Genomic DNA, 12011 nt, shown 5'->3' on the forward strand with positions numbered 1-12011 from the left:
TTTTTGTTGGGGAATTGGGGGGATGGGAACAGCGCTGGGGAATTGGTGGAAGGGGAACAGTCAAGTTGCTGTCATTTTGTTCTTCAGTCTATTTGTGGAGGACGTTGCTTCACTGGCCCAAGTTGGCACCATCATTGCGCTCTTCCCGGGCGAGGCAGATCAGTCGCTAGCTTCTGGACGGCCACTCATGCTGGCTGCTGGCTGCTCACGCTGGCTGCTGGCTACACACGGTAGCCCATGGCAACCCACTGCCACAGGGGCTGCAGCCTACGCCACCGCCAGCGATTCAGGGCAGCCCAGCTCCAGGTTGAGCTGTTGTTCAGCATCTTAGCTGTAGAAGGCAGTGTCACTGGCCCTCATATGTGGGATCTGAATTGGGGCCCTCTGGAGTCCCAAGCCAGTTCTTAACCACTGCGCCACTCGGCCAGCCCAAAGGTTTCTTTTAAAGGAATCCAGAGATTTTCTAGTCACCTAGTGCAAAACCGGAACTGTTCATAACCCTCTAACAACTACTAATTCCTTGACTAGTTTCTTTCTCCCTCTGGTCCCTAAATGTAGGACTTTCCAAAGGCTCTGCCTTCAAACTTCCCTTTCTACATTTTCTTCCTTAGGGATTTCACTCAAACAGCTTCAACACTCTCTTCCACACAAATAGCTTCCTTACCTCCATTTCAGGTCTCACCTTCACTTCGAAATGCCACATAACTTTGACACTCTCACCTCTGTGTTCCACCAGCACACTGAAGTTGGGCTAAACTGGGTTTCTTTCCAGTTTCTGTTACCTAGGCTCAGGTTTCACCCAAGGTCAACTTTGAAACTGCCGACTTCCTAAACCCATTTAAATAGTTATTTTGCTAAAACTTAAAAAATTAAAAAGTTTCTGCATGTGTTCCCATCTTTTCCAGTGTACTGTTACAAACCCAGCTCAGTTCATTACTTCACTTTCACTGCTGCTAACAGTCTACTAACCAGTCTACTTTCTGTCTCTCCCCACATTAATTCTTTCAACTCATTGACAACAGGTTACTCTATAAACTCTTGATCACTGATCCTCTTGCTAAAAAATATATATAATTTTTTCCATTGCTAAAATAATGGGAAATGAGGTCCCCATTTCTGTATTTGAAATCTCCACAATATAACTCTATTGCATACTGGCTAAGAGTATGGGTTTTATTACCAGTCAGACCTAGATTAAGATCTAAGAACATCTACTTAACTGGTGTATGACCTTGGGCAAATCATTTAATATCTTTCCATCTGTAAAGTGGGAAAAATACTAGCACCTACCTCCTAGTGTTCTGAAAGTTCAATAAAATGATGCATGTAAGATATGAAGAAGCACAGCACACAATAGGTGCTCATTAAATGGTTGTTAGCATTACTTTCTTCTATTAGTCACTCAAACTGAATCAACTTACATTATTTGATATTTCCCAAATATAGCCAATGTGGTCTATCTGTATATCTTTGCACATGTTATCCTCTTTCCTCTATCATAATCTGTAAATTGACTATTTTCAAGACTACCTCAAATACCATCTCTTTCAAGAAGTTTTTCTGGATACCCCCAATCAGCTGCAATTTCTCCCTGCTGGATCTTCATGTACTGTTAACTTCTGGTATTCATAACACTCTGCTTCATATTATAGTGATGTGTATGGCCTACTTCCTACCACTAAAGTGTAAACTCTCTGAAGGCAGAGACACTATTTTTGTATTTCAAGCAATGAATGAGTTGATAATAGAAACACTGTCTCTGTGTGTTGATCCCAAAATGTGCAGAAACTGCTTTACATGCAGGAATTTTCCTATCACTTCCCTAATTTTGCTCAATTTCTGCTATATTTCTGTGGAGCATCTGGAACTGGCTAAATATTCTAACAGATGGGAAGGGATTAGTGAGCAATTTGTTATTTGTAACAATATATTATACTGCATTACTAGTTAAATTGAATTTATTAAAGAAACCACCAAGGTCTGTAAAATTCCACTAAACAGTTCTAAACAACTTAATACAGTACAATCATTATAGGCATTTATAGCATTAAAGTGAAATTCGTGAGCTAAAGGAAAGAAAACAAGAAAATTCCATATGGATTTTATATGAATTCTCCAAATATTTTTGTATTTCATGAACATAATTTTAGAATGTTATAGCAGAGTCTGAAAAAAACAGAAAACAAGATCAATTCTTCTTGAATTGAAATATTACATAGTTCTACTGTTCAAAAGAACAAAGGTCTTTAAGATGGAGTACAGCCAATATGAATTCTTATGAAGCATCAATTTCTATTACAATGTATATATATTTTGTGACTGATGTATCCTAGATGGTAAAATGACAACATACCCAAGGAGTTGTGAACAATATCAGAATTTAATGAGATAGTGTGAATAAATACATACAGAAGAGGAATGAAGATAAATGGCTACTTATAATGGAAATTTTTCTTGTTTGCATATGAATTATACAAATGATTGTTCTTCCAAACAACAAAAAAATTGTCATTATTGTTTTGCTCTCAAACATTGTGGTTATAGGAAGTGTATCCAGTTTTAACCACAGGCTATCCCAGATGATGCTACTCTTCTGGGTTTGAAAAAAGTATCTGTAATAGTATCTGTAATAGTATCTGTATCAGTCTTCAGAGTTGGGGCATTTCCGCATTATAATTTCAATTTTTATCACTTCTATTTTCTAGATAATGTCTGACTTGTAACCGATGATTATAAGACTGCAGTTCAGTAACTGGCCTACTGTCAAAGAGAACTTGACATGATTAATAAGTTAATGTATGGATTAAAGTTTCATAATATTCAAGAGACAGTAGAAAAATATCAGGACTTGGAGTGAAAAATGTAGTTTCTAATCTCGGTTATGCAACCTCTAGCTGTGTAACCATAAGAGAACCTCAGAGTTCTCATCTGTAAAGTAAGGAGAGTAGGGCTAGATGATCTCAAAAATGTTGTCTTGCTTTAACGTTTCATGATTTATCCATTCTGGCTGCTCTTCCTCAAAAATCCTCCATTTCCCCTGCTGGATTCTCAGTTCCTCTATATTCTTTCAGCCATGTATCGGAGTCCAAATTTCACCAGCCACCTTTTCATCACATCTGTGTTATTAAGTCTTGTCAGCTCTGAAGGCCTGCTAAACTTTATTTGCTTTTCAGTATGTGCTGCTTTTCAATGTTTATTCTGTCTTCAGTTTATATGTAATCTCCCTTAAGTAGGCAATCGTATTAGTCTAAAAGGTGTATTTCTTGTCAGTCATTAATGTCCAGCACTCTCGTTCACCTTCAATCCCCATCTGGAACCTTCAGTCCAATATCTTCCAACATCTCTCATGAAAGACGCTTTTATCACAATCTTCAAGACAATTAAAGAGAGCAGATATAAATTTCTTTGGCAAATGTTCATAGGCTGTTTCACTGACCTCCCCATCTAACGTTAGGCCCAACATGATGTTTTCAGCTCTGTAATCAGAAAGTCTAAGATTCTGAAATCAGAATCTTCCAATTACTAGTTGTATAACTTTGGGAAAGTCATTCAATCTCTTATAATTTTAATTTTATCTGCAATATTATTATTTCATACAGAGGTTGTAAAGATCAATTTAAAAAATAAGTAAATGTAATGGTGAAAAGTGACAGGAATAAAAATGCCTTTGTACTTGGGACAGTCAAGTTTGAAAGTTTTCCCAGTACTCCCAGAGAGGGAATTTTTTTTTTCTTACTCTTAGGAAGATTCCATCAAGAAAAAGAAAAAAACAAAACACAGAGAAGGGAGATAATGTCTATAGGAGCAAAAAGGAATAGGGGTTTCACTGGGATGAATCTAAATAAGTTGCATATCAATCTAGATAAGTTTAAATCAATATAACATTTACAATTTTAAAATAGTAAAAATTATTTGACATTCTCATACACAATTGATATGTGTGAATTGGGGATAACTTTGGCAGGGAAATTTTGCAGTATGTAACAAAGGCCTTTAAAATGTACCCCTATGGTAACAGTATTCCATCAAATACTATTACTTAAGTTGTGTGTAATTTAATATCTGTGGATCTTACTCTTAAGATATTAAGTTATTAAAATCAGTTAAGTTGTTGATTTTGACAACTACATTATAGTCACATAATAATAAAAATAATTCCTTGTTTTTGGAAATACACCCTGAAATATCAAGTGGAGAGAGGGCTTATATCTGCAACTTAATCTTGGTAAAGATTGTATTCTTTGCTCTGTGTGGTCAACCCCTCTGGCACCAGCAAGCTGCACCAGGAATATGAGCTGCCATCCCCATGGCTGCCTGTGAACAGGGGAATGGAGGACAGTAGGTGGGTGTGAGGGTTAATTTTATGTGTTAACTTGGCTAGGCCAGAGTACTTAGATATTAGTCAAATATTATTCTGGATGTTTCTGTAAAGCTGTTTTTTGAATTACATTAACATTTAATTAATGGGCTTTGAGTAAAGCAGATTACTTTTTATAATGTGGGTGGGCCTCATCTAATTAGTTGAAGACCTTAATAGAAGACTGACTGACTTCCCCCAAGCAAGAAGAAATTTTGTCGGCTGACTGCCTTTAGACTTGAAATGCAACTCTTCCCTTAGCCTCCAGCCTGCTGGCTTACTACATCAGATTTTGGACTCACCAAGCCTCCACAATTATGTGAGCCAATTCCTTAAAATATCTCTCTCTAGATAGATAATAGATAGATAGATAGATAGATAGATAGATAGATAGATAGATAGATATCTTGTTAGTTCTGTTTCTCAGGAGAACCCTGACTAATAAAGAGGATACATACAAACATTACACATATTACTCTAGACCAGGGGTCGGCAAACTGTGGCTCATGAGCCACATGCGGCTCTTTGGGTACGTTCCATCTCAAAAGTTTGCCGACCCCTGGAAGAGCCAATCCTGTCCCTCACAACAATTTAAACACTACTCAAGAGCCATAAATATATTTTTACATAATCATCATTATGTGAATATTAATATCCTTTAAAATTTTATAAATAAAACTATGATAGTTTTATTTTCATTTTCGATTTTACTTCAGAGCCTGTGGCTCATGAGCCGCAGTTTGCTGACTGACCCCTGGCGGCTCTTCGGTCTCAAAAGTTTGCCGACCCCTGATCTAGATAACTTACTGAAATTTAGCAGCTACTTTCTTTATTAAGAATTCTTCAGGGTGTTGTCAAGTAGATTCGAGAGTTCCAAAAAAGTAAATTTTAACAGTTTTTGTCAGTTTAAGTACTGCTTTAGTAGAAAGACAGATTTGTTGGGGTTTTTTTGGAGTTCCTTATTCTGTCATTTTCAGTGACATCACTACAACTTACTCTTAAATGGTTCAGCATATGTGTATAGTGTACAAAGAAGTAAAGTAAGTGTAATAAAATGTTAACATTTGGGAAATATGGGTGTAGTGTAACTTGGAATTCTTCCTCCGATTTCAGAGTCAGAAATTATATCAAAATAAAACAGTTTTTAAATGTAGTTTTCTTAGAGACTGGTTCAAGATGGAAGACTGAACACATGCCAGAGCCTTCTCATCCCACTCTAAGTACCAGGAAATTATGGAGGACTATGTCTCCATATCTTCTAAAAGATATAATAATTAAAAAAAAAAGCAGGGCTGGCAGAGTGGCTCAGTTGGTTAAGAGCTCACTCAAGAGTGCGAGCTCTGAGCAACAGGGTTGCTGGTTCAATTCCCAGCCCGAGCTGAGCTGCCGCTGAGCTGCCAACAGGTGGCAGGATGGCTCAGCTTAAAAAAGAACTGAATAACAACAACAAAAGCAATACCCTTAGTCTCAGATACTATGAGGAATCCTTCCATGAAAGTAGATAAATGAGAACAAAGAGGAGGGAGCCACAGCCCAAAACATACATGGAAGAAAATGCTTACAAAGACAGGAGTTGGTCCAAGAGTGCACCAAGCCTACACATGTCAGATACTAAATATAGGAGGGATCTGGGATAACTAAAAGAGTGACTGATTACAATACTATAGCATGTAGGAATCCCTCTTTGGGCCAGAAGTACACAATAGAGACGTCCGTCATCAGGTAAAGCAGCGAGAGCTGACACTGGGGCAAAGGGGTAAAAGCATGAGCTGCAGAAGGCCAGCAGCACCAGAAAGAACGGAGCGTTCTCACTGCCCAGAAGGAGACGCTGGCTCGCCCCATCCAGGTGCAATGCCTCACTACTCCTCCTTCCACGCATGGAGAAAAGCTAAACCAAACAGAGGATTTATAAACAATCTCAAAACACACAGTTAGCACTCCATCACAATAATGAAAGAGAGAAAACAAACCCAACAAAGGGAAGACCTCATTACCTATACATAGGCTTAAAACAGACAACATTTTAGAATATCTACTAACCTCAGAAAGATTTTATATATATATATATATATATATTGTATATATATATATATATATACATATATATATTCATTTTTTAAAAAGAATCAACAGAATACTATGGAAATTTAAAATTTGACCATGAAATTCAAAACTTTAAAATAGTCAAAAACAAAAATAATGAACTCTGAGATTGAGCTAAACATTTTTTCATAGAATGTGCCCCAAACTTTAAAAATTGTGTATAAAAGAAATGAATAAACTAGGAAAGAAGCAAAGAACCAACAGAGTTGATCAATGTATTATTCAGCTTGGGCTCACTAGGGGAAAAAAAAGCAAAAAAGAAAACATAGGCTGGGTGGCTTAAACAACCAGAAACAAATTCATTTTCTCACAGTTTTGGAGACTAGAAGTCCAAGATTAAGGTTCTAGCCCAACAGGTTTTTGATGAGAGCTCTCTCACTATGTTCTGTCTCATATAGCCTTAGCTCAGTAATTGCTCCAAGAAAAAGAGGGGATGGAGTGCACAGGAGAGCTTTCTGGTGTCTTTTTTTATAAGGGCACTAATCCTATCGATCAGGACCCACCCCACTTTTATGACCTTATTTAAACTTTATTACTTCCTTAGGGGCCCCATCTCCAAATATAGCCACCCTGGGGTTAAGCCTTCATCATATTAATTTAGGGGTGTACACAAATATTTGGTACGTAACAATCAGTAAAACTAAAAGTTGGTTCTTTAAAAAGAGAAAAGAGAAAATTCAGAAATAAATCACATTAGAAATATAAGTATATAACCTTGGAAAAATTTAAGTTACTAAGCATATTCTTGTGTATATTTAACTCAAAGGGAATTTTAAAAGCCAGAAAAGGAGAGCACAAGAAAAGATTATGTTAATCTCACTTAGCAAAGTAGATTTTAAAAAGCCCAGCTAAAGCAGATCACGTCTGTAAAGTAAATCAGATCTGTTAGAGTAGAGGAAAAATTAACCATAGCCAAATAGGCAATGAGAGGTAAGAATTAATTCGTCCAAGACTGGTCCCCTGAAAGATGGCCTCTCCAAAATGCGGCATCCTGCAAAGCTTCCTGGAAACTGACCAGGGCCATCAATTCTGGTCAACCACAGCATTTGGATCTCAGTGCCACTTCCATCCCCCATCACGCCAGCAAAGGGTTTGGTGCTAACCCAATCATGTATACTAATGTGGCCTACTAGAGTTGCAATCCTATCACTAACTTGCAGCATCTTAAAGCTAGCTCTAACCGCGAGGCTTAGATTCCAGTTGGGCTGTGACTGCCCATCAACCTTGAATGTCATGCTCTCAGAATTGTACTGGAATCAAAGTTCTGCCACATCATATTACTATTGTATTCAGATCCCTGATCATGCCAAGGGGGGATCTGATGTTTTCTAATTATTCATTAGAAGCTCCATAGCTCAGGGTCAAGGTCCCTCTACTGAAGTTTGTCATAGGCCTTATTAGATCGCTGTGCTCTGATTCAGAGTGGAATGAGGCAATGGAGACGCGCACACTGAGCTACTACTGATCCTGTCCCTGGGAGCTTTCTCTAACAAGTGCTGCTCCAGCAGGGCTGGTATGTGTGCTGCTGGGCCACCTGCATTGTTTGCATGGCATGTAATCTACATGGCATGTCCATTACAGATTTAAGAAGGAAAACCATATAATCTTAAGGTTTGCTGCCCTCAAATCATATGAGAAATCCAACATGCATTCATGATTTTTACAACAAAAAATAAAGTTCAGTCTCAATCTAGCACCATTTATAAAAATAAACTTCAGACTGACTAAACACTAATGTAAAAAAGTGTAAAATAATATACATAACACTGAAGTAGAAGTGTATTTGGATGTAAAACACAAAAGTCGTTAAGAGAAAGATTGATAAACTTGATCATGTTGAGATTAAATCTTCTGTGTAAATAAATCTTAAAAAACACCATAAAGTAAGATGAAAAGCAAGGAAGAGACAAAGATGAAATATCTTCAGTATACAGACATATGGATTAATATTTAGAATACATAAAGTAGGAAGTGAATGTACTTAGCGGAAGAGCTTCAGGAAAGCAGGGAAGCCATAAGGTCGTTTTTCTGTTTTTATTTTATTTTATTTTTTTAATAAGACTAAATCTACTTAATATACTAGTAAAAGTCTAATTATCAATATCTAACATAAAATGTACAAAATTTTATGATTTTATGAAATTTGTGATTTCAAATATAGTAATACAAAGTGTATAACTATGTATAACATATCCCATGATCAAAGTGAGGTAGGTCTAGTGAAAAATAAACACAGATGTAAAGATAATCCATGTTATAGTATATTCTACCACCAATACTAGACAAAATGTACAAAATACATGCAAATCAGACTCAGGAGCGAGCTGATAATGGCTAAAACTCTTACATAAAGGCTATGGGAGAGCCTACCCAACTCACTACATAGTAGTTTGTGAATGTGGTGGCATGTAGTATGTAGGTTTCCAAAACGGAGAAGTATAGAATTTTAATTTTAGGCTAATAACTATAAAATTATAGGATCCCCATAAAAATTATTTAGTGCTTATTGTTATTTATACTATCCATTTTTTTTAAATCCAGTTTTAAAAACAAGTACGAGTCACATTATTATAAGCTAGGTAAAACGTTCTTTCCTCATTATAAAAAGTCTCTACTGGTGATTTTTTTTCCTGAATTTTAGAAAAGTGGCAATGAGAGCACTATGGTTTGTGCTCTGATGAGAAAGGCTTTTAATAAAGATTTTAGAATTAAGGGGCTCCACATTCAGGATTCACTAATCACCTAACATCTCAATGTTTCAAAAGCCTGACTAAAAGAAGTTACCTCAAAACCAACCCGCTCAGCATTAATAACACATTTCTCTTCTAGAAGAATTTTCTTTAATGTGAAATGAAAAATAAACCCTAATAGGTTAAAACAAACTAAATTCCCACTCTACACAAGTAACTACTTCACAAAGGTCAACTGAATCCAGAGCTAGAATTGATTGTGCAGGTTTTCAGTGAAATCATCAGTCATATAATACAAACAACAGTCAACTATTTACAGACATGGTAAATCCTCTAAGGAATGTACCCCAAGAAGCATTAACCTTCGTTTTGTGCCATCTTGAAGACTTGCACATCTTACTGTATTTTTCAGATAGTGTAACATTTTAAGAGAGTATATTATTGGGTTGTCGGAAAAGTCATGATGTATTTTTTCTATGCTTTTTGTTGCAAAAAAAATCATGATTTTTCCAACAATCCAATAGCTACTCTTACCAGTAGCTACCACAGGTAACCAATAGTTACCAAAGGTAACGCTTTGGTGCTATTCATACAGGATCCCTTCTCTTAAAGATGTGAGCTTTCCCAAAGAGGAGCTTTGGTTCCGCTTTAGAAGTCTCATACAAATTAAACACCTTATCAAATATTTACATAGGAGGAGGTAACACAGTATGCAATACTGTCAGACAATCAAGTTACCTCTTTGTATATTTATGAATTACTTTCTCCTCCAAGGTATTTACACTAGACAGCTTAGTGTGTCCTGATTTAATATTTCAGTAGTAAAGGTCCAAGTGATTAGACCCTTGGCAAAACCTTAATTCAAAATTGTTAACAAATACGTCCAGTGATCAGACTATGTGATTGAGTTATTACAAATTTATTATTATTAGGGAAAACAAGTATAGCTAGTCATCTTTGAAAAATGCCTCAACCACTACCTCTCAAATATAGAAGGATAAAACTATGTATGGTTTATCATGCAATTAATCTTATTTCTGTCCCCTGAAATTCCCCTAATTTATTTCATTAAAAGGAGATTTTATTAAAGACTTAAGAACACTTCATAGTAGCATTTGGCTTTCCTATAAAATACTCGTATCTTAAACAGTATGGGCACCTTTCTCTGTTTTAGTAAGCTAGACGCAGTACTGGCTCCAGAGTTTGTGGAAATGGAGGAAAGAAGCACAAATTCAAAACCATTCTGTTAGCAGAATAGCAAACGTCCAAAACATTGTGATTGGCTGAACTGTATCCCTCCCCAACCAAAAAAAAAAAAGAGAGTATGTTGAAGTCCTAAACCTCAGCACCTCAGAACTTAACTGTATGTGGAGACAGGGTCTTTAAAGAGGTAATTAAATTAAAATGAAGTCATTAGGGTGGGTCCTAATCCAATCTGACTGGTGTCCTTATCAGAAGAGGACATTTGGACAAAGAAGCCTATATAGGAAACATGATGTAAAGACACAGAGAGAAGAGGAAAAGGAGAGAGGCCTGGAACAGATCCTTACCTCAAGGATCTCAGACGGAACTAACCCTGAGGACAACATGATTTCACTTCTAGCCTCCAGAACTGTAAGAAAATAAATTTGTTGTTTAAGCCACCTCATCTGTAGTACTTTGTTGTGGCAGCCCTAGAAAAATAATACAGCCACTTTTATGTTTCCAAAATTTAAATAGCTTTTTGTTCCCCTTCTACATGAACCTCAGTCTCCGACTCCTTGGTGAAAATGGGTAAATGCTCTGGCCTCTGCTCCTTCCGCCTCTCAGACGCTGCTTCCTTATTGCTGCAGTGAGGCTTAAACAGATGGGTGTCAAGGAGGACCTCCCCAAAAATGCCTTTTGGAGAAATCCACAACATATTTTCTGCCTTTCCCAACACAAGAGATTAAATAGAAAAAGACAGGTGTTGTTTAGAACCAGAGGCCATCTCCGGATCAGAGCCATCAACTGGCTGGTAACTGCAACAAGGAGATTGGGCTGGAGGAATACTTGAGGTGGTACCATCGGCAACAGAATCGTGAGACTGGAATTCTTCCTGCCATTTACTGATCTGGTTGCTTCTTTATCCTGTTTCCAGATCAAGTTTTCACTTTCTTTGATTTCAGTATAGTTTAAACTGGGTCTTGCCCTTGTATCTACCACGAGTCCAGGTTTCTGTTTGTTATCCTGCCAGCAGCTTTTTCGATCTTTTCACAGGTAGTACCCGGCCACTGCAAATGTCTTCTGAAGGAGTCTCAGCCTTCAAAGTCCTTTCATCATTCACTGTCAGTGAACAGAGAATTAGAGAACCTGGCTCTGCCAATACAGCAACCCTCTATACTTCAGTCCATCTTTGGCTTGTAAAACTAAACATCTTTTCTTCCAGAAATAGTCTTCTAAAAGCAGCCATTCCACACTCGGTAACATTTCTGAGATGTAGAGTAGACACCAGGCCATCCCCCTACCCCACCCACATCCAGTCCTCCCTCCTCAACTACCTTATCTCGGAAGATTGTCTCTTGCAGTTCTCCATAAGAATTTTTTGGTTTTGTTTTTAACAAGAAAACAGCACACAGCAAAGCTTCAAAAGTCTAGGAAGGGGCAGCACCCATGGCTGTGGATGAGGTAAATGGGCCTTACAAGATGAAGAATGCGTAGCATCTAAACGCATTTATACAATTGGTAGGACATACGCGTATAGGGTAGGATATAAAGGTGAAAATGCAGCTTCATCTTTCTCTCCTCAGTTCATATTTCTAAGAGGTTTCCTTTGTTCCTGGGGACTTAGTTGGCCGACAGGTAAAAACGCAGATGAGGAGAAACTAAGAATGTTCTTTATA

At 37.2% G+C, this 12011-nt stretch overlaps 1 protein-coding gene and 1 pseudogene across 1 annotated transcript in view; both read right to left on the minus strand.

Annotated features, from left to right (window-relative positions):
- ZCWPW2 (zinc finger CW-type and PWWP domain containing 2) overlaps window positions 1–12011 on the minus strand; it is a 115045-nt gene that overhangs the window by 86918 nt on the left and 16116 nt on the right. The window lies entirely within an intron of this gene.
- Window positions 10862–11581, minus strand: LOC109392280 (protein FAM60A pseudogene; annotated as a pseudogene).

The sequence above is a fragment of the Hipposideros armiger genome, unplaced genomic scaffold (assembly GCF_001890085.2).
Source record: "Hipposideros armiger isolate ML-2016 unplaced genomic scaffold, ASM189008v1 scaffold_322, whole genome shotgun sequence".
Lineage (NCBI taxonomy): Eukaryota > Metazoa > Chordata > Mammalia > Chiroptera > Hipposideridae > Hipposideros > Hipposideros armiger.